A 24,000-nucleotide genomic window follows, 5' to 3' on the forward strand; every position below is an offset into this window, starting at 1 on the left:
TTTCGCAGATACTTACTAATTATGATCCTGGACCAGTTTCTTAACCTCTGTCTGAATCAATTTCCCCAATTGTAAAATGGAGATAATAATAGAACCCATCTTGCAGGGTAGTTTGAGTATCAAATGAGATTCTATTTATAAAGTACTTTAAAAAATGCCTGGCACATAGTATGCTTTATATAAATGCTTATTAACCCTTACGTTACCCTCTTCCCTATCTTATCTCCTAATTGTTCATCATTTTCCACAATGAGGTTTGGTTATAGAAGATAATACGTTTTACATATCAGAAATCTGGATGGTAAGACTGTTTTAATGTATCAGTGTTCTTCAACCAAGAAAATAGAGCAAGACAACAGAGAATTATGTTAGATTTACCTTTTTCTATGAGAGCAAGAGATTATCAGGGTCATTATTATAATGAATGGCATTTATAAAGCACTTTGAACTTGACAAACTGCTTTAAGTAATTATTGCTTAAATTAATATTATCATCCCCATTTTCAGATGAGGAAATCAGGGCACAGAGAGGTTAAGAAACTTGCCCATGGGCCCACAGTTATTAAGTGAGAGAGGTTGAATTTGATCTAGGCCTTTGTAACAGCAAGCACCCTAGCATACCCAGGATGGCTACTAGCACAGATTCTTTGATCTGCTTTGCTAAAAGAAAGCAACTTTAAAGGGGTTAATGATCTTTAATTAGCCCCCCCCATACACACACACACACACACACACACACACACACATACACCATTCACTTAGTTCAGGGGAAAAAGTCAGCACCCTAAACTTCAGAAAATACAAATAGAAATTACAAGCAGACCTAAAAAAACAGAAAATAATACAATTCAACAGACCAACAGAAAGAGTTTTAGTTGTCTGACCATTACATACATCATTACATACATACATAGTTACCAGAGCAAAAAGCACCAATGTCTGGGTTTTCAAAACCAGGGGGCTCAAAGGCTACCTAAATCATACAAATCTTCCCTAAAGTGAGCCCCCAAAACTAAACCTCACCTTAAGAGTGTATATACCCTTCTTCAGGATCAGGTGACATCACAACCTTCATGACCCACTGCCTAATTAAAAAGTAACAAAAAGGTTTGGGGCTTCCTGAAAAACAAGCCTCTCCCCAATCAAGCCCCTCATTTTGGGTTCCACTTGAGGTCTATTAAGGTATAGGGAAGACCTTCAAATTCCCTTACCAATATAGCCTTACTGACTCAAAACTTCAACACTCTCTACTACCAAAGCTTCTATATTCCATGGAAACTCAGCATTCCTACTTATAAAATGATTGTTTCATTACTAAGACTGAAATTTACAAAGAAAATATTAATTTAGAAATCAAATAATACCATGGCATCATGTTGAATTTGCCCAGATTAGGTCCATTATGATTATCAGAAAATTTTCCAAGGAAGGCAGCTTTCTTCATATAGTTTAACAAAATTCTAACATCATCATGTCATCTCATGCACATTTCTATTGGTATTAAAGGAACAACAATTTGTTAGATCTAATAGCAAAGGTATGATTAGGAATTCCAAACTTATCCTACTTCAGTCATCAAAGTTAGTTACTCAAGATAAAAAAAGCAACTTGTCCCAATCCATACATTAATTTTTAAACTTAGAAATCCATTCTTCGCTGTCATATTGAATAATAAAGGCACCACCAATTTTAAACTATTACTTATTTTTTTGAAATCTGAAAAATTTTATTTAAAAAATTAAGAGCTTGGGGTGGCTAGGTGGCACAGTGAATAGAGCACCAGTCCTGGAGTCAGGAGGACCTGAGTTCAAATCTGGCCTCAGACACTTAACACAAAAAAAAGTAGCCATGTGACCTTGGGCAAGTCACTTAACACCCCAATTGCCCTACCTTTCCCCCTCCAAAAAGCAAAAAAACAAAAACAAAAAATAAATACAAAAATTTAAGAGCTTCAGAATTGTTCCAAATGTAATTACTTTCCCTAAAAAATGTCAAAAATTACAGTGTAAAGCACCTTCTTAATGAGTACAAACTTCTTTTCATGACGTATTGCGTCAGTGCTTTATATCAATCTTGATGCAAAAAGAATTTTATACTGCATTCTAGAACATAGAAAATGTATATACTGAAACAGGATAAATAATACCAATTAGCTGCTTAAATTCCTACAGAGGGACTCTTTTGCCCTTAATAAAAATGACCATTTTCTATATTTGTTAAAAGTCAAAACTCAAGAATTTCAACTTAGTTGTAACAAATGCAAATTTGTATTTTTGTTTGCAAAATTTTATTTTAGAGTCAAATATCAGAACACAAATAGAGAATAAAAAATAAACGAAAACATATAATAAACATAAATATTGGATATTGAATATAAAGTTAGAAATAAATAAAAGCATATCATGTGCTTAGCAAAACACGAGAGAATTCAAAGCATGTAACAATAAATTTTCATTTCAAGAAAGCCTACATGATAAATAATACTTGCTGTGTTGAGAATTGTCCATCTTTTCTTTGCTTCCTTTGTATTTTTAAAAAGGAAACTTTAGGTTGAATTATATTATGGAAGCATTAAGACAAAAAGCTTGAAAAACCAAAGCCAGTTCTCTTACTTGATATATTTAATGTCAGCATTCAATAAAGGATTTCAAAATAAAACATCACCTACATTACTTTTGTGTAGAATCATTTCCAAGTCTAAAGCAATAGGAAAATAAAAGTAATTTTTACTGCCCTTTCAATCTTTTCCACAAAAGATTATAGTAGCAAACTTGTACTCAGGTTTTGGTTATTTTTTTTTAATCGTCAATCAAGCTGCACTGCCCTAAGTTTAAGTTCCATTATTCTTGGATTGACTATAAGCTTCGTATCTATGAAAATGATTTCAAATGGGTCCCCAGTCTCTATTAGAAGCATAAATGCCCTAAGAGCAATTCTAATTTTCTTTTGGATTCCATGACTGACTCCTTATAATTCTTTATCAGTATAAACCAGATTCAGACTTGACTTCTTTGGTATATTCACATAAATGGCATTGACAGTTTTCTATCACTATAGCTTCTTAAGAGACCAAGCCAAAACTCCAGAAGGGACAGGAGATGGGGAGGGGGATGAGGAGGGAGGAGGATAAACTGAGGAAATGGGATAGAGATTTTTTTCTTTTTATAGGAAAATAAAGTCATTATTCAATGTAATCTAAAATCCCTATCATGCATTTTTTAAAAAAAATAACATGGTACATCAGAGTCAGGTTTAAAAAAATCATAAGACCTGTAGGTGAAATGTTCCCTCTATATTTTGACATCATTATTACTCACGGTACACAGCTATCTAAGGATCCCTCAAGCATGTTCATGGTAGAACAGATGCCTTAAAACCCAAATAAAATTATCATTTCTCTCTGTAAGTATCTTAATATCACTCCATTAGCATGAAGTTGGTCATAAGTATAAAACAATATTACAGCTCCCCTCTTGTTTACTATCTTTTCTTTTTTTTTCTATTTGACAAGTTCAAGTTTACAAGCTGTTTTCTTTTTAGGGGGTCACTTGCAACATTTTTTTTCCAGTGTGTTTAATGAATGTAAAATTTAACATCCCAAATGGGAGAGATCAGTACTTTACAGATTTTTACTTTACTACTGAGATTTTCAATAAGGTATTTTCAATTTATGTCAATTGTTTTAAAATATGATTTGAATACCTGGTCATGCATAAAGGTCTCAACCCTATGACTAGTCTAGACAATATATATGACCTAGCTGTCAAGCTTCAAGTCCCATCCATCATCAATCTGTTTGACTAGTCATTCCTTGAATTATTTCCCTTTTCAGGTCCTTCATTTGATAAAAAATTAAAAGTGAGATTTTTATAGTATATGTTCTTTCCCAAGGTCACTATAGGTAATTATACAAACATGTATTTACAACCTTTAAACATACTGAGACTAATGGCTGGTGTCAAATCTCTTGCTAGAATGTGATCACCACAAACATTCTAGAAAAGTAAAAGGCATACTGGGAAATTTACCCTCTGTTATGGACCCACTGCCTAAAAATATCTTTGACTGAAGAGAAAATAATAAATTTCAGGTACGCACATGCAAACACTGAAATTCTGATTTTCCTGATGGACTTTTTTGCAACCCTGCTGATGAAATCCGTTCCATGTCAGATGCCAATCTGGAAAGGAGTAGAATGATATAGACTCATACCTCTTTAAAAAGAGATTTACAAAGGGCATTCCTATGTAAGTGGAGTGGGTAAAGAAAAAAAAAGATATCAAATGGTACCATCACAAAAATAATGAACTTCTACAGGTCTGTTGCATGTATACTGCATGAGGAACCAAAGAAGAATGCTACCCCTTTATTATCCAATTAAGTCCGTTTAGGATTTTTTGTCAGACAAAAAGTAGGACACCTTTAAGAATAGATCACTATTTCCCTGGTGTTATCTCAGCAGATTGTATCACAGCTTAAAAAAAATACTAATCCAAAACAAATGCAGTAAAAGAGTTATTTAGATTTGTCAGTATTTAAACTATATTCCATGGAATTTTTAGGACCCACTTTTCTTCTGTCAACTCTACTTTTCAAACAAGATGTTACTCAAATGTCTCTTTGATGGAGGATCAATCAAACAGCCACAAAGTGGCTTCCTTTGTTCTGAATGAGAGCATTTCTTTGTTCCTTCTGGATTCCAAATTGCTCATTCAAAGTCATCCCAGTCTGTTTTCCAACACTGTTTATGTCAAATTATAAGGGAACCCCTTAAGGAATGTTTTTCTCTTCAGGATGATTCCTTTTCATCAGAAATGATAGTACATGTGCATGAGTTCAACAAGATCTCAGATTGTCAATGGATGCAGTCAAAATTCCTTCATTTGTGGTACAAGTTCACCATTTAACAGTTCTCTTTGCTATTGGTTTGTCTAACAGTTGTTCTGGGTGCACATGGGTCTGAATTTTTAGGTCTCTTTTGGGATAAAAAAAGCTGCCCAGCATGTCTTTTTTGCTGTTTAATTTAGTCACACACCTAGTGAAATTTACTGGAACATTATTCCTTCTGTTTAGACCTCCTGAGAACTAGGATTGGTTTCCTCTGCATGTCATTTTACCTCTGAAAGTATGTCTTCCTTTTTAACATTGGATAATATCTCTGTATATTCTTCTTACTTAGATGTAGTCGATTGATGATTCTGATTCCTTTACAAACCCCATTTGCTTTCTGAGCTGCCAAACAAGTGATAACTTCATACGAACACCTTTTTTTTCCCCAGGATCCATTCTTTCTCTTCAGTCTAAACCATTTTTTACCAAAACCAGTGTGCTGTCGTAGTCCCAATATGGTTACTCTCATCCTGAATTTCTGGGAACCAGTAGGTTTCCGTCTGTTCAGTTTTGGAAAATTCTGCTTTCTTTTCCTTCATCTTAGTCAATTTGATGGTATCATCCAGAGACAGATAAATCTTATCAAGATTTTCATAGCTGCTGTTCTTCAGAGGCAAAAGAGTCTCTACCAAGTCTACCATATTGATACCGAACCTGTTCTTCACTCTAAGTGTCTTCATAGGTCCTTGCCACTGGGGAAGGCCTGTGTCTCAACCTGGTCAACTACCATACATTGACTCCTAGTAACTATTTTTTTAAAGTGAAATAATCAATAACTAACCTGTTCTGTATTTCACAAAATGACAGACCCACCAGGAAAAGAAGAGATGCATCATCTTCATAAGCACATCATTTGTTCTGTCACTGAACAAAACATGACGGCTTTAGTCTGGATGTAAATTATAGGTCTTACATTATTTTTCTCATTAATTTTTAAAATTCTGATGGTCCATATTTATCTAATGCTATGGAATTCTCATTATTCCTATTATAATGAATATTTCATCTCAATTTATTCTACTTTTTAAGGGTGGCATGTAATAGCAACAAATTCAACACAATATTACTTTCTCTGTCAGCTTTTTCTCTTTCCTCCACTCATGGCAGGGGTGTAGGGGAGGAAGGAAGGGAAGGCCAGGGGTGGAGAAGGTTAAAGTAACATTCTTCCATCTTCTATAATAGACACATCCAGTGGACATGCGTGCAACTATGCTTTTCTGTCAATGTGGGTACCAGTTATATTCAAAAACATACATCTAAGTAATTGAGGTGACATTCAAATCTTTTACTTTCATGACCTTTGGAAGGACAAATGAAAGATCCTTGTGTATAGCTTATTTCTGATTATGCTTCAGTAGTCTATCTGACTTTTCACTAGCTCACTTTCAGTGTGGTTCCCAGAAAAGGGAAATGAAAACATACACTTTTAAATTGCTCTTCTGGTTTATTCAGGAGAGGAATAATGTTTCCCTACTTGGCCTTTCCACATATCATAAATCAATTTAAGCTTATAGGCCTAATTTTCAAGATCCATGAAAGGATGCTTAATAGTGTTCTGAGACCACTTTTCAAAACACAAATTAGAAAATAGAAGTCAGTATTGACAAAAGACATTCCATTAAATATATTTTGACTTGAATATTCAAATGATTAAAACAAAAGAGGTTTTGTTACCTGATTTATCTGAATCTTTGTCGGACTTGTTGAATTAGCTTTAGGTATTCATGAACTATAACAGAGTTATACAGGAATGATCCAATGTCCTCCCATCTCTTTGATCATGGGCATACTGAGAGCTTCAAAATGATACAACTAGTACATCTACTTTCTTTAAACTGGAATTGCTTATTATGCAAATTAGCTCTAACAAATATTTTCATCACAACAAATTGGGATTCTTATGTAAGCACATTTGTGTGGCTTCAAAGTCTATGACTCTGTATTAAAGATATAGTAGGAAAAAAACACTTGAAATATAGATTTGACTAGACTACTTTTGAAGTCCTTTAATGCCATTTCTGTAGACCTGTTTTTTGACAAAACATGAGTTTGTGGATCTAGCCAATGTCATGACCTCTGCACAGTGCAGAGAGGAACTAGCTTAAGCAGGGCAATGACATTCTGAGACCTGTGAGGTTTTTATGTTTGTTTGTTTGTTTTTGCTTTTTTGAGGAGGGAAGGCAGGGCAATTGGGGTTAAGTGACTTGCCCAAAGTCACACAGCTAGTAAGTGTCAAATGTTTGAGGCTGAATTTGAACTCAGGTTCTCCTGACTCTACAGCCAGCTCTCTATTCACTGCACTACCTAGTTGCCCTGAGACCTGTGTTTTAGGAAAAAACACTTTGGTGGCCCTGGGAAGGATTGATTGAAGAGGGGAGAGATTTTATACAAGGAGAACATTAAGGATGCTGTTTCAGGACAGTCTAGACCAGAGATTATGAAGACATGAAGTGGGGTAATTACCCTTTAAGTAGTGAGATATAACTGAAGGAGGAGAGGGAGAAGCAAAAAAAAATGTGGCAATTGACAGATTATGTGAGGTGAGAGAGTGAAGAGTCAAGCAAAACACCAAGGTTGCAAACCTAGCTGACTAATAATGGTGGTACCCTCAACAGAAATAGGATAATTAAGAATCAAGTTAGGTAGGTGGGGTAAATAATTGGTTCAGGTTTGGATGTGTGGTAGTTGAGATGCCAGTGGATCATTCAGTGTGAAGTATTCAATAGACAAATGACTCAAGAAATGGTTATGTACATATAACATATATGTATATACATGTGTACCTGTACACATATATATGCACACACGCATATAAAATTTGTGTCACAAAAGATTAGAGAGGAGAGAGTGTATAGGAGTGATGATGTTCAATTGTGTTAAAGCCTATAGAAAAATGAGAATGGTGAGGATTTTTATATTCCATCAGGTTTTGCGGTTTGAGACCATTTGCAACTGATAAAAGGCCAAAACGAAATCAAATTAGCAACCCTGAAAACAAATTTACACAGCACCACAATTTGTAAATTAACTGACTACTGATCTAGATTAAAATATACGTCATTGATTTGTCAGACATATAGTTATTTTGCTAAAGTCCTATTTTTCTTTAAAAAAAAATCAGGGTTAGAGAAGAGGGAAGATTATCTATTATTCTGTGATGGGAATAACCAGACAGTGTACATGTTTAACTCCTTTATCTCCACAATGGTATATGAGATGTATTTTACTTAAAAGACAAAAATATATTAAGGTGATATATATTCTATACACATAGGTACACTTCAGATGAAATCTACATAGATCTTTGTAATATATGTGTGTCTACACATATAAGTATATGGAAGGATCTGGAGAAATGAATAGCTATGAGATAAAAGCTGATTTTTGAATCAAGTCTTCCATCTCACACATACTGCCTGTATGACCAGACTTGAATCACTTAACTATACAGTACCTACATGCCTTAGTTCAAGAGTACAGTGTGCAAGCAGGTACGAATCTGAATTCATAGAAGAAATTACTTACTTGGTATTCCCTATAACAATGAAATCAGAGATTTCATTCAAATAAGTTTGTACTGACATGCTTATGTATATATGTGTATATACATTTATTATTTGTGTATGTGTATATATAATCAGTTAATAAATTGATATATGTATGTATGTATCTGTGTGTAAATATAATCAGTTAATAAACATTTATATTAAGTATCTGTCATGTGCTAGGCACTGCACTAAGTTCTAAGGATAATGTATATATGTACTGTATATACAAATATATTAATGTTATATTTGTATATTTAAATGCAGATGTATATATACATGTGTGTAAGAATTTATATATTTTTATTGCCACATAAAATTTAGAATGTTGGATAACCACACTTTTCTGAAATGAATTTATATATGGTAATAAGAGCTTCTTCAGCAAGACAGATGAAAGAAATTCTGACAGAGGATATATTGGCTTACCTCTTAGATTAATAAATATGTAAATATAATCTTAGTCATAATTCTTAAAATTAATGATGTACAGATGTATTCATTCAATAATTTTACTAAATGCTTTTTAAATGAATGGTTCAGCATTTGAGATTTTATATCTATATGACTATATATAGATATGTTTATATATGTATGTATGTATGTGTGTAAATCATATATAATAACTGATTTGCATTGAGATTGTTGTTTCAAATAGGAAATAAAGCACAGGGGGTTTATGAGCTTTATGTAACAATTTTAATGAGAGAGATATCATACTATGGTTTATTGCTGTAAGCATTCCAGAAGTTCAGAGGCTGAAGGCCAATACTAATTTATCCCTAGAATCCTGAAAGGCAAAGCAGATCGCCTTGATGCAGACTGTTGCTAAGGGACACTGATACAAAATGATAGGAAAGTTTTCATCTCTCGCATGTAAAAGCTTTGCTGAGTGAAATGGGTATCTGATTGTCTGGTAGTGAAAGAGTCTGCATCAGACGTGATGTACTTGTCTCATGAATCACTGCTTCCTATTTCAGATATTTACTTTCAGAATAGAGGAAAGAAAAAATAATTTAGCAATATAGTTTTCTCAGTGTTGAAGTTCTTTTTAAAGACTGTCATTTCAGTAATGTGCTTTTACCTGTTTTTCACCCAATTCTCATCATTTTTCTTGACTAAACACACTTTGGAAACTGTAGTGAGATGAACCCCAAAGTATCCACCCAGCCTAGCAAGAAGTAATAGCTTGAATCCATTTCAAACCCATTTTTATGTTCTGATCATTTCTTTTTCTCTTATGTCATCTTTGAATTATCTCTCATTTTCTCATCTCTCAGTGCTCCCCCCATAGCCACAAATAATTCAAAAATAGAAAATATGCTATGGGGAAAAAGAGGTATTCACTCAAATTTATTTATAAATTGAACTTTCCTTTAAACAAATACTCCCTGCCTCCCTATACCAAATGTTTTAGCTAATTAATCATGTGGATCTGATCAACTGTAATAGTCAAAGGAACAATCTATATATAACAGTATATAATACTGAAAAAAAATGAAAATTTGAAATTATAGAAATACTAATACTCTGTTTGCAAGGCAATGTTCTAAGTACTGCTGGAGAGTCAGAGAAAAATTACTCGTCTTGACATCAGTCTTCATAGTCCAGGAAAATTGATCAGCATTAAGAAATGAAGGTAGTAAGATCATAAATATAAATGTTTATAATGTAAAAATAAAACACTTCCATAACACCTTGGAAATTATTGACTCCAGAGGCATTATATCAATGAGGAAACTGAGGTCCAAAGAAGTTAGATGATCATACCACATTAGTATTTGAAGTGAGTTCTGAATGATAGTTTTCTTGATTCTGTGCCTAGTACTCTGTTCTTTACAGTCATCTTGCTTGTTGAGGAAGCTGAAATTTCCCATCACTACTTGTCTCCTCATTGCAGGAAAGTGTGAGGAAACAATATTTTCCTGATTTCCAGAAGAAAAATTTTGAAGACAAATCTTTTTAAATGTATCTACATAACTTAATACTTCAAAGTTGTCAAATGATTCCAATTACTGTTCAGGATCAATTGAAGAGAGATTCTATAGTAGGGGTTCTTATCCTGCTTACATAGACCCCCAAGGGATCCAGGGATGTATTTCAGAGTGCCAATAAACTTGGGTGAGGAAAACATAATTTTATTTTCACTCATCTGTAACTGAAATTTGGCATTTTCAATTATGAGTGGAAAAAACAACAGTAACAACAACGAAAAACCCTCAACATTTTGCTAAGATAGAATCCATAGGCTTCATGAGACTGCTAGATTGTGAGGGGTCTATAACCAAAAAAAATTTTTGAGATACTCTCTATAGAAAACAAATGACTAAAATGCCAAGTGTAGAATTGTAATGAATGATCTAAGGACTAGCTGACACTAGAAAAGCTTCTGTATTTTGCTAAAAGCAATGCTAATGAATTCTAACCCTAGTAACAGAAGGGGGAGTAGGGGAAATTTGAGAAAATTCTGCTGATCCTTTAAGAAGTTAAGTTACTTGAAAGGCCATAGAAGAAGCTGTGAAATGGGATTCAGTAGATGTATTCACTTCTGCTATAAGTAAGCCTATGAATCTTAAGCCCTTGAGAACATAGGATACTTAGAAGCCAGGAAATGGTGTTATTGTTGAATCTCTGTATTGGGAGAGACTCAGTGTTCTGACCCAGTGTACTGTTGTTGTCTCATGATGGAAAAGTTCATGTCTCTTTAAATACTACAATCTGGTTTTCTGTGTAACTGGGACTAATTAGCTTGCTTTATCTGAGCTTGGTGCTAATGAGGCCAAGGTCATGACTCAAAGTCTGTTGCCAGAGACTTCATCCCAGACAGCTTTCTCAATAAAACAATATTATCTTCAAACGGGTGTGTGTGTGTGTGTGTGTGTGTGTGTGTGTGTTTGAGAGATGTGGCATACGGAGGAAGGGAAAGGTAGAAGGATTAGATTGAAGATATGAAGGAGGGAGTGAGATACTGAATAAATGTATACCTATCAATTCTGGGGGAAAATGAAGCAAACAAATGAGCAAAAGAAACAACTCAAGTGTCTTGTTGCTCAGAGGATGGACCGATGAGATGAGCTGTTTGTATATGACAAACCATTTTTGTACATGACAATAATATCTGAACTGAATTTTGATTAACTACCTATGTGGATATTATATTGCGAATGAAAATAAGATATTCACATTTTAAAGCCCTTTGTGATGAAAACATAAACTTTTTGATATGAAACCTATTTAACACATTCCCTGTGAACTTGTTTTATTTTACTTTTTTTTTTAGACTAATTTTGCTCAGGCTGTAAGTTTAGGGACCAGATCTGATCCCATTACTGATCTGTCAGGCAATCTTGACCTGCTTTGTTTCTGAGCAGGGACAGTTCACTCCTTCTTAGGGAGCACAGTATGCCCACCCCCAACCCCCACCCAGTCCCATCCTCACCTTTCTGGAGTTCACAGTATTGAGGGGATACAGTGCAGACACTCATTGAGCTCCTATTGCTCTGAAGTCCAAAGCCCCGGAGATCTTCCAGTCCTGGGTTCCCTACGAGCATGAGGTACAGATTTCACCATCATACCCCCGGTTTCCTGTGAATTTTAACCAAGATCTAATATTGCTCAGTGAAAAGTACCCACTGTAGTGAATACATTTACTTGACATTATAAGATGTGTATGGAATTTGAATATTTAGCAACATTAGAAATTTAAGCCCTAAATTCCAAATAAAGTTCTTTTTTTTCTGATGGCAGTATGGTGTAAGTAGATGGACTGCTGGACCTGAAGTCAGACCTTGCATTAATTTCTGAGTTAGACACTGTTAACTTCATGATCATCATTGACCTACTTACCTTATCAGAATTTCGGTTTCCTCATTTTTAAAATGAGGACAATAGTAACTGCATTAATTACTTCAAAGCACAATACTTCATAAATTTTAAATACTATATAAGTAGGAATTCTTAGTTAAAATGAATGTTAATGAGACAAACACACAAATTAGTATATAAATTTATCTACCTATTTACATAGTGGGAATATAGACTAGGGATCCTTCTCTGGTGTAGCAAATGTTTGTATAGTTCAATGCACATCAATAATACATAAATACATGAATATGTTACTATCAAAGCAAATGCAATAGTCATAGCATAGGTTTTCTGAGCCCATTTGGAAATCAGCTTTGAACATTTCCTGTTTTTCTCTTTGTTGTTTCACCTGTTCCTGACCCCAGTGCTAGTATATTAAAAGGAGTCCCCTAGGATCTCTTTCTGCCCAGGTGTTCAGTCCTCTTAGTGTCTCTGGGTATTGTGCAGCTGGCACCTCTGCTGTGCCAATACTGCCACTACCACAGCCCATTGCTGCTGCCCTGTACTCCTGGACAGCTTCCTTTCAAGTGTCCACCAAACTTTCTGTCTCTCTTACAAAGCTACCCGAGATGAAAAAAATGACTCTGTGGAGGGAGTTGTGGAAGAGCTAAAGCAAAAATGCTACCCTTCACTCTATTTTCATTTCCACCCCCTGCTGCCCATGCCATATTCTCATTTTGAAGAGTGATTTGGGAGAATCCTTATAGCCCAATAGCCAGGGTTCACAAGTAAGAAAGATGCTTTGGCCAAACCATTTATCTGAGGTTTAGAGGATGGATTAGATTAGCCTTTCTTCATTTTCTTTAAATTTTCTAATTGAGCTCCTAAATCTGTGTGACCTATTATATGGGGGAAAACAATAATACTACATACTTGCTATAATACATAATAAAAATGTATAATAATAGTAGAATAATTCTCCTTCTATTGATAATTTTCCTGAAAGTAATACTCCAAATTGTTTGATCCTTTTAGGCAGGTACAATCAAATATGAATTACCACAGCTTCAAACTCTTACCTGAATAGAGTCAAATGGTAGGTTTGAGGATGAGAAGCAAGAAAACTTCACTCTGAGTTACTTTTCTACCATGAAAAGTGGAATAATTCCATGAATGCAAAGTCCTCTTCATTTTCCCTTTTCTTTTAGACTAAATGTAAAAGAGATAAGGGGTAGCTACCTCTAAAGCAATAATAAGAATGTGAAGTAGAGAACACATCGTCCGTGTTCTGGTCCATCTCTTCCACTATTGCTATCTCTTAAGTAGGTTCACATTTTATAATTGAATAAGAACATGTGTGCCCATATTTTTAATTGACTTTAGCACCATTAATTTGACTATCTTCAGACTATCAATTATTAAATCTGTTACAATGAATGATTGCTAGCTTGTTTAGAATGTATAATAAATGATTGAGTCATTAATAAAACTCAGTTCTGTTCTGTCTGATTAACTTTCAAATGGTCAATCTGCGTGACTCAGAGGTTCCTAAATAACTTGTTAACTTTATTGCAGTTCATAAATGCTTCTTTTAAATGTAAATAATTGCAGTTTTCATAGAACAAAAGATGTTAAGTATAAATTGAAGAAGAGATGCAAGAAAGACATTGGAAAGATTTTTCCAATTTTAAAAATTGCTTGTTAGTAACAAAAGTCATGCATAGGTAACTTAAAAAAATATGGGAATTATGAGTCTTTCTCAGAAAATTTTAGATGAATTAGTGCCTAGATAGGAATTACTCTGGTGTAACAAATTTAGTGATAGTTTCATTAATGTAGGACACATACAAAGCTCCTGATAGGAAAAGAAGAGAAAGGATATTATAATGTGAAAGTCATTGCCAACACTTTCACATGCTTTTCAATTGCTAAAAACCTAGTTATTAAAAATCTTTGAACTGTTAATTAATTGAGTGTATCACATAGAAGCCTGTTTTCCACTGTAGCCTTTTATATTACTGATTAATAAAAAAAGTATCACTCTGGACATACTAATATAAATGTTTTCCCTAACTTGTGTACTCATAGAGAAACTTTTATTAATTTGTGTCTGAATTCTTCATGTGATGAAACAATATCAAAATAAGTAGCAGCTACAAATTCAACATAACACATGTTGTTTTTAATCACTACTAGTGGAATTATTACTTTTCTTTTGGGTATTTCTATATTGAAAAAAATACCCAATTAAATAAAACTATACAATATCTAATGGCGAGTTGTGTATAGATTCAGTTGATCAGAAATAATCAAGTGTAACATATACTGGTTAGCTGTGCAATAGACATAGTAGAAAATAAGCTATTTTGTCCTAATATTTTTCAGATGCTGGTTATGTAATGTTTTTCTACATAATGTCTCATGATTTCCCAAATAATAAAGACATTTAACATAATCTTGGTATAAACTTAGATAGAAAAATACTTATATTCTCAAAGTTATCCTATAATACATCTCTTACCGTAGGTATCAGTATGTGTTTGAGTAGGTGACAGTAAATTTAAAAATAGAAACTAAAAAATAAATTGTATACATTTAGGAGCAGGGATATTTTTGAAGGCAACTGTAACTTCAGGTGAACTCTATTAAGTGGTGAGAGCAAAATCCAAGTTGATACTAATCTATCTGACAAATGGCACAGAATATGAAAATTAAAAAAACATGCTATCATTGTCCAGTTGTCCTTTGGCAAGATAATAATAAAAAAATGAAGAACTTTAAATTCCAACTCCTCCCCTGCCCTGTGAAAGGCAGTAAAGCTTCCTGTAACTGACTAATATTATCTATAGAAAGATAATAATTCTTAGAAGGTATTGAAGAAGGTAATCTAAATTAATCCGTTGAAATTCAATAATAGTTTTTGGGAAAACTTGAAAACAAGCCAACTAGAAAATAATTCCCTTTTTTATAAGAATTTTAGGGCAAATTTAAAGCAGTTTGGCTGAAATTAGATTTAGACCAATGTGTTACACCCATCCCAAGATAAATTAAACATGAATATGTAACTTGAATGTTAGAAATCGCACTATAGACAATTAGGAGGGAAGAATTCTTAATCAAATATGGTGTTGAGGTAATTAAGAAAATAAACCTTTTACTGCATGAAATCTAAAACTTTTGCATGAACAAAATTAATGCGTTAAAAATAAGAAAAATGTACAATGAGTAAAAAAGCAAAGTAAAAATTGTATCAAATATCTGTTAAGATTTTGATATTCAGTATACATAGACTTCCCCTAAGGATGTTAATAAGTTACTATACTCATTCATCAATGATCAACAAACTCCTACTTAGTCATATACTCTCTATCCTGTGGTTCTGAAACCTGTCATTATCCAAACCTTTCTCTCTGCCCACCACTGTACTCTTCCCTATTCCTATCTCTTCAAACTCTACCTCTCTCCTTGTCCTACTCCAAAACTATCCATCCCTTCCACTGTTCTCTCCAGAATGCTTGCTTCATAAGTAACAAATTTGATTTCATGTTAATCTTTTTCTTTCTTACTTGTTTCATCTTTTGGCTCTCATTGAGATCTAGCTGCCTCTTGATGACCCAGCCTCCCTGGGAACTTTTTCCAGCAATTTTTGCACAATCATTCATTCCACTTGACTCACTAGTCAAAGTGGGGGAGTTTGAATTCTCTTTCTTCTCCATTGTCACATCCAAGCTCACCTTCCACTACTATCAGTACCCTCTGCTAGGTGACTCAGTCCATATCTACAACCTAAACAAAATGTTGCTAACGTTGTCTACTGACATCTTGAACACTCCCCTTCTTTCATCAATAGTTTCATCATCTTGCTCCATATCTTTCTCTACTCCTCACCTCCTGCCCTAATTCTAGGGACTTCCAACATATATATTTATACTCCCTCAAACACCCTTGCCTCCAGCTTCTCCAAATTACAAATTTTCCATAATCTACTTCCCCCCTCTTTAGGCCTTGATTCCTCCTATAGTCTGCTACCTTTCCTCTTACTCACTGACTGCTGAACAAAATGGAAACAAATCATTAAACTGTGATAATGGATTGGGTTTGTTAAAAATGTGTTACATACTCTCCAATGGACTCTCAATGAATCAAAGCAATCTTTTTTTCTGATTAGCTGACACACTAACCCACTAATCCTAGAGGCTTTTCTAAACTGTTTTATCTCTTGTCAAACCTCCCATAGCTCTCCCTTTCCTCTCTCAGCTGAGAACCTTACCTTATGTTAGTGCAAAAATGAGGTATTGATGGCAGAGTTAAATTAATTGCCCAGGGTCACACAGCTAGTAAATGTCTGAGGCCAGTTTTGATGACTCAAGAAGATGAATCTTCCTGACCCCAGGCCTGGCATTCTATCCATTGTACCTACCACCTACATGCCCTTGCTACTTCATGGATTTAATTGTCTTCTCTCTTCTGATGATTTTCAAATCTACTTATTTAGTGCTAACCTCTATACTGATCTCTAGTCTCATATTTCCAACTGTTCATTAGACGTCTTGACCTGGATGTTCTGTAGACATCTTAAACTCAACATGTCCTAAAGTGAAATGTTTATTTCCCCCTGAATTCTCCCCTCTGCCTCACTTTCCTATTCCTGCTGCAGTTATTGCTATAATCATTTAATTGTTCTCGTTGCCACAGGTTTTTTAGCACTTAGAGACCATGTTCCACTCAGATGTCAAAGGGATCTTTTTAAAGTTCTCACCTGACCATGTCACCTCCCTACTCAATAAACACCAGTGACTCTCTATTACCTTCAGAATCTAATATAAAGTTTTCTCTTTGGTGTTCAATGCCCTTTGTAACCTGCCTCATCCATGTTTATAATCTTGTGACACCTTATTTTCATCCATGCGTATTCTGCTAAAAATCCCAGCTTCTGTAAGAAGTCTTTATTATTTCTAATTTATATTTATTTGTATATAGTTGTTTGCAGGTTACCCACTAATTGGACTGTGACTTCATTGAAAAGAGATGTTTCCTTTTGCCTTTTATTTGTAGCACTTCAGAGTATCTGGCATATAATAAGCACTTATTAATTCTTCAGTGCCTAACTGACAAGTCACAGAAATATATAAGACTAAAAGCTATTAACCAATAAATAATTGGTAAAATATATTAATAAACATTTCTCAAAAGTCGTATATTGTTACAACATATATGGCAAAATTATTACTAATAATAAATCTAAATAAAAAGAACTATTAGGTTTCACCTTACATGTAACTAATTGGCAAAAGTGAGAAATTATAAAAATTGTCAATGTTGGAGAACTTAAGAAAAGACAGAGTAATCAATTGGTGGAAGTGTGAATTGGTACAGTCATTATGGAAAACAATTTTGGATTAAAGTGAAAATTATATCCTTAGTTTTTAGCTCAGAAATTCCCTATTGGGATTATATCTCAAGTAGGCCAGTGACCAAGAGAAAATATCCATAAATATCAAATATTAATAGAAGCCCTTTTGTAGTATTGAAGAACTGGGAATAAAGTAGATACATAACTATTGGAAAATGGTTCAAAACTGGAATGTGTGAACATAATATAATATTGCCATTCTATAAGAAACAACAAATGTGACATACAAGAAAGTATGGAAAATAATGTAAACTGATGAAAAAGTGAGTTCAGCGGAGACAGAAAGATAATACAGAAAAAGATCACAAAATTTATTTGGATATTACAAGAAGCACAAAGCAATCAAAACTGAATATTGTGAAATTACAATGACTGAGTTTGGACCCAAATAGGTGTTGTGAAATAAAATCAATCTCTCTCTGTCTCTCTGTCTCTGTCTCTGTCTCTCTCTGTCTCTCTGTCTCTCTCTCTCTCTCTCTCACTCTCTCTCTCTCTCTTTTGTTTTTTGGAGGAGAAAGGCAGGGCAATTGGGGTGACTTGCCCAAGGTCACATGCCTAGTAAGTGTTAAGTCTCTGAGGCCAGTTTTGAACTCAGGTCCTCCTGACTCCACAACTAATGTTCTGTTCACCTAGCCACCCCAATAAAACCTCTTCTTGCTTTGAAGAAGGTGGGGGGTGGTCCAAAGGTATGAAACTTTGCATGTAACTCTCCTTTAATATCCCTGTGTGTTTTCATTAACTGTCCTTCCTTCCTGGGACTCTCTTTCCTCTCATCCCCATGATCTGGCTTCCTTTAGATATCAATTGAAACTTCAGCTTTTATATGAAGTCTTTCCCAGTCTTTTTTTAATGCTAATATATTCCCTTTGTTTATTTCCTCCAATTTATCCATCTCCAACTTCCACCATAATCTTTACAAATTTGATTAAATACTGTCTTCTCACATCAGATTATAAGCTATTTGAGAACAAGGATTTTTTTTTTGTATCCTCAGGACTTAGCACAATAACTTGGCACCTAGTACTTAATAAATGAGACACATCTCATATATGACCCCTGACTTGGAAACTTAGGTACATTGAGTCATATTCAACCTCATTAAGCACAAGTAGACACCTGGGACAATGATGGAAGGATATGGTAGTAATTTATATGTGGTCATAAAATCTTTGTCCTATACAACTTCACCTGCTTTTTCATATGTTTTACATACAGTAGGAGAATTGGCATCAAATACGTAATTTATAAAAGTCTAACCTCACTAAATTGAAACTTGAAAAATATTTATAAAATGTTCTTTAAACCTAATATTCAAAGAGCCTCAATGAATGATTAAGATATGAAAGGATGATTCACATATAAAGAAAATATTGCAATGAAATTCATCAGGAGTTAAGGTAAAGAATTACAAAACACTGAGCACCTAATGAAGACTGACATATATATGTGTATATATATATAATACCTACTAATGAGAACTGGTTTTTATTGTTGTTTGTTTTGGGGGTCGTTTTTTTTTTGCTATTGAAGAAATGGCTTTTGAAATTGAGACTTTGGTGAGTTTTGTAAGCTTATTTTAGATCTTAATATTGTCATTTAAAAAAGAATCCAACACAGCCCTCATCTTCAACTAAGTTTTTGAAAACATTATCTAAAGCAAAATAAATGCCATTCACAAGGCTTGCTACAATTAGTATGTTAAGGTTTTGAGACTCTTATCTTCAAATTTTACTTTTTTGTTTTTTTACCTCAGTGCCTTTCCAACTTTTTTAGCTGGAACTTCATTTTCTTTAACATAGTTTTATTTTGTTTTGTTTTGATGTGGCCATCATTTTCTGTGTTTGAAGGCATATAAATGATTTCCTTTTGAAAATTTTCTCATCTGTCTTATGATTTGTTATATCATGTGTATGTATTTAGACACACATAAATTCTTATTTAGTTAGTTAAGTTGCAGTATTTCTTAATTTACCACACTGGAAATATTTGAACAGTAAAAAAACATGCTCTGGGAGTAGCCCCCCTCTCACCCTCACCTTTCTGTGTATGTTTCTAGAGCATGTGTTTATAAATGTATGCAATATACATATATATAAATGTATATAGTATATAACACGTAATATATATGTATATATGAAAAGAAATAATACAGTTTCTTGATTTACCATAATAGAAAAATTTGAACAATGAAAACACTTTATTCAAAATCACCCATATATTTCTATGTACACAGCTACCCACACAGACATTCATTACCAAGGCTGTTAAATTACTGAGTGAATCATTCAGAAGAAAGGAAACTAATTAGAAAATAAAATGGTTGATTTCTATTTTGAGAGAAGTCAAGGTTCAGAAAAGATAGGGTAGTTATTGACATCTATTATTTAGAATACATACATACTTTTTAACTTCAGTAATGAAGAACTGTGGAACACTAATAACAGTTTATGGGGTTGTTTCTTAGTTTAACAGTCTATAAAATGGGAGCAATAACACTTAATTGTGTGTAAATAGAATTAGTTTTTGAAACTGGTTTGAAAATTTGAATATCTGAGTTTTGCTTTAAAAAAACCCTCAAATAATCACTAAATAATGCGTTTCTTTATAAAGAATTGAATAATAAGTATACTTACAATTCAGTGTTTTATTACATAGCAATCATTTCTAAGTTATGAAATTCCATTATTAACCAGCAGAACCAAATGTTAAGTTAATGTTACAGACATTATGCCTACAGATTTTCAAAGCTATAGAGGAATGAAGTATCTTAAATGAAGATATCAGAAGATATCACAGCAATTCCAGTGACTATAAGTGTGTCATTCTACTAATATTAGTCTCAAGTATGAAAGTTGCTGTCCATAGTTTTGAACAAAACTGTTTATTAAACTGCTACTAAGTACAGCCATCTTATGGAATAAAAGTGTATTTCAATTGTTTCTGTTGTTTATACACATTCTATAAGTCTTAATGTGGAAATTCATGAACTAATATCTTAGTCTCTTTAAAGAAAAATAATACTAAGTTTATGATTATTTCTAGTAAATGTTACAAAAACATTTGTTGATCCAGCTTATGTATCAATTGTTATTTCAAATACCCTACAAAGATATTGACTAAAAAAATTGCACAGAGTGTTTACACACTACATTTCAATTTTCTATTTTCGCTTTACATAAAAAAGAATAAACTTAAAAATTCATTTTTAAGTGGCCATAATATCACCGATAATATTAAAGTTAGACCACATGCCTTAATGGCATGTGACTGAACATTGTGAATCTTTTCTGTTAGTAGGTCTAAAGACCACACTAAATGAATGTTCACACCTTTCCAGCTGACACTCTTTAGCACTGCTCATTAGTGGAAGGAGAAGGTGACCTTATTAGTTTTCTTTTTTTGGTTGTTGTTGGGGGATTTAGGCAGGTGATAATTGGCATAACTCCTAACTGTCTCCAAAGACCAATTAGCAAAAGGGAGTCATGTACAGCACCAGCCTGCGTTTCAGTTAAATGTCTATTTCTGGTAGAGTTGAATGGAGAAATATCTCCCACATAAGATTTATGTTAGTGCTATATTTGGATTCTACTGTGGATGACCACAGCACTGCATCCAAAAATGCTTTCGCTCTTTTACCCAATGGACTACATCTCTAGAAATCATATTTCAAAAGTTCTAAATATCTTTGACCTTTTAAGTATCTTAGTCATGATTATCAGGATACGTTTAGTAATTAGAATTAAAAAGTACAAAGTTATCCTTAATTTTATGAAACAATCTGGACTAAAAACTATGAATAACATTCATGTTCAAGCAAACCAACTGTGCTTTTTATGACCATTTAACATAACATTAAATCAGAGTATCTTAACCTGGGTTCTATGGACTTTTAAATATTTTGACAAGTGTATTTCAATATAATTGGTTTCAATTTAATTGTTACCCTATATATTTTATTTTATGCATTTAAAAACATTATTCTAAGAAGGGTCCTGTAGGCTCAACTAGACTACCAAAAGGTCCATAAAAATAGTTAAGAAACTCCTGCTTTATTGAAATCAGTAAAATATTGTAGACTAATTCAATGATACACTCAAATCGCACTGGAAGCATAAAATAACATGCAGTCCCCCTGTTGCTCTTGCTCTGTTTTGCTTTTTAAAACAAATCTTACATAATTTATCATTTTCCTGTTTCAGGTAAAATCAACATGATAGAAATATGAGAAAAATAGGACATGTTACAAATTATTTCAAATAATATATTTTTAAAATAACCTTTTTTGTCTGTATGATAGGAAATTAAGCACACAGTTCTGATCAATTATATTTCTCAATATTATGTCTATAAAGAGCACTTCCATATATGAAATGATATTAGCCAGTAGGAATCTTGGAAACCCAGGTAACTGTTAACTAGAGACTATCTTATTTTTTCTGATACCAGATCTTTACTCTGAAGATATTTGTCTTCTAAATATATTTTTGACTGTTATAAAATTATGCTTACATAGATAGCCCTGTATTTTGGAAGGAAGGAAAGAAAGAAGGAAGAAAGGAAGGAAGAAATATTTATCTAGCACTTAATATGTGCCAAGCCCTGAAGATGTAAATCATGTAACTAAGAAACCCCCTTATCTCAAGAGCTTATATTCTAATGTGGGAAGAAAATACTTAAAAGACAGATGGATTCCCTGTAGCATATTGTAGAGATGGATGCATAGCAGTTTCCTGATTCTGGGCAAGATAAAGCTAAAACTGACTTATTAAGAGTCTAGCACCCCAGGAATTAAATACAAAATTAAAGTTGAAGGTTGTGAAAAAGATGATTGTAGTACATGGGAAAAGGTAGTATATTTTAATGTTCTTATACCTTCTTAAGTAAATCATGAAAGAACATCATGTATGAATATTAGTTGTCTCATTTTAATAACCCATAATTTTACTGATCATTTGATTCCCTATTCATATGTATACATTAGCTAAAACATAGGCATAGACGCTCAGTTTCAGGGAAAACAATAACAGCATATCATTTGTCTTACACAGATTTTTGCAGGCTCCTCTTTACATTTCTGTAGATGATAATTCATTTATACTGTAATAGGTGACCTTCATGACTTCTTATAGTCTTAAAAATAATCAGTTAATATTCTGCCTTCCACTGATCAGAATCTCCAAACTTGGTAATCTTGTTCTCAGAAAATAGATACACATGTGGGCCATTGACAGAACCAGACCTAAAGTCTTCTCACTTTGGAAGGATATAAGCAAGCTTTCATTCCAATGGATTAGGTTTGAAGAATCCAAGGTCACTTCCACACCACAAAGAGGCACTGAACGGAGTAGGACTTTAGGGGCGGATTGTAACCAATATGAACTCTCTCACTTTGAAAGTACATGAATTATGAAGGTCTACATTGTCTCATTGATTATGACCCATCAGATCCTTCTACTTTTGTGTCCTAGTCACTGAAACGTCTTCAGGCCAGATTGCCAGATTTCCACTTTCATTGGTGGAGGAAGTCTTATAATAGACCCCTTCTCCTCTATCATCATCATTGTCATTATCTTTAAATGTCTTTAAAATATCTTTAAACAAAACATATATAAATAATAAATTTTTATATATAAATATATAAAAGTACCAAATCACATTTGGTATTTTATCTCTTTTACAAAATTTGATATTTAGGTCATTAATCACATAGCTTAGTTGATCTGAAGTTGTTTTTGTCTAAAATGCTTGAAATGACTTTATGTGATATTTGTTGTTGCCAAATCACAAGCAGTTTTGTTTGTGATGCATTTTGCCAAGTAGTGGTGAGAAGCCAGCCACTTAAGCAAATGTGTATTTCAGAAGGGGAAAAACTGAAATTCTTCCCAATAGAACTCAGCCTTACTAAGATTTACTCAACAAGCAAATAGGACAGGACCTCAGACAATGAATGATTAATAAATAATTGAAATGAATTTGTCAGTAAAAAAGTGGATAATCTGATATACCATTATCAGACTGTGACAAAGCTCACAGGATACTTTAAAAGTTTTCTAAAGGTTGGCTTCTTCCCTTTCTTAAGAATATAAGGAAGGTGAAGAGGGATGGAGAAAGCTTTTGAAGCTGAAAGAAAGGCTCAACTACAGATACAGTGACTTTTGACATTAGATTATAAGTTCCTTATTTCCCCAGCACATAGCTCCAGAAAATTCAAGGTCAGGCTTAAATCTACAGGTGTAGGGATCTCTTTAGTTTTTTTTTTCCTCTTGAGTTTATCAGTAGATACTTCTTGATTGGCCAGTGAGTCAAAAAGGTTGTTACATTCTCTGAGCCAGGAGAAGGCTATATAAG

General features: G+C 33.5%; 1 protein-coding gene and 2 pseudogenes across 1 annotated transcript in view; 1 reads left to right on the forward strand and 2 right to left on the reverse strand.

Annotated features, from left to right (window-relative positions):
- Positions 1-24,000, forward strand: part of CDH12 (cadherin 12) — a 1,453,320-nt gene that overhangs the window by 126,295 nt on the left and 1,303,025 nt on the right. The gene's annotated exons all lie outside the window — the stretch shown is intronic.
- Positions 4,636-5,570, reverse strand: LOC138171791 (UAP56-interacting factor pseudogene; annotated as a pseudogene).
- LOC138171792 (V-type proton ATPase 16 kDa proteolipid subunit c-like) overlaps positions 23,104-24,000 on the reverse strand; it is a 6,849-nt pseudogene continuing 5,952 nt past the window's right edge.

This window comes from Petaurus breviceps, unplaced genomic scaffold (assembly GCF_028583685.1).
Source record: "Petaurus breviceps papuanus isolate PSGF00001 unplaced genomic scaffold, PetGlider_PUasm1.0 47, whole genome shotgun sequence".
Taxonomy (NCBI): domain Eukaryota; kingdom Metazoa; phylum Chordata; class Mammalia; order Diprotodontia; family Petauridae; genus Petaurus; species Petaurus breviceps.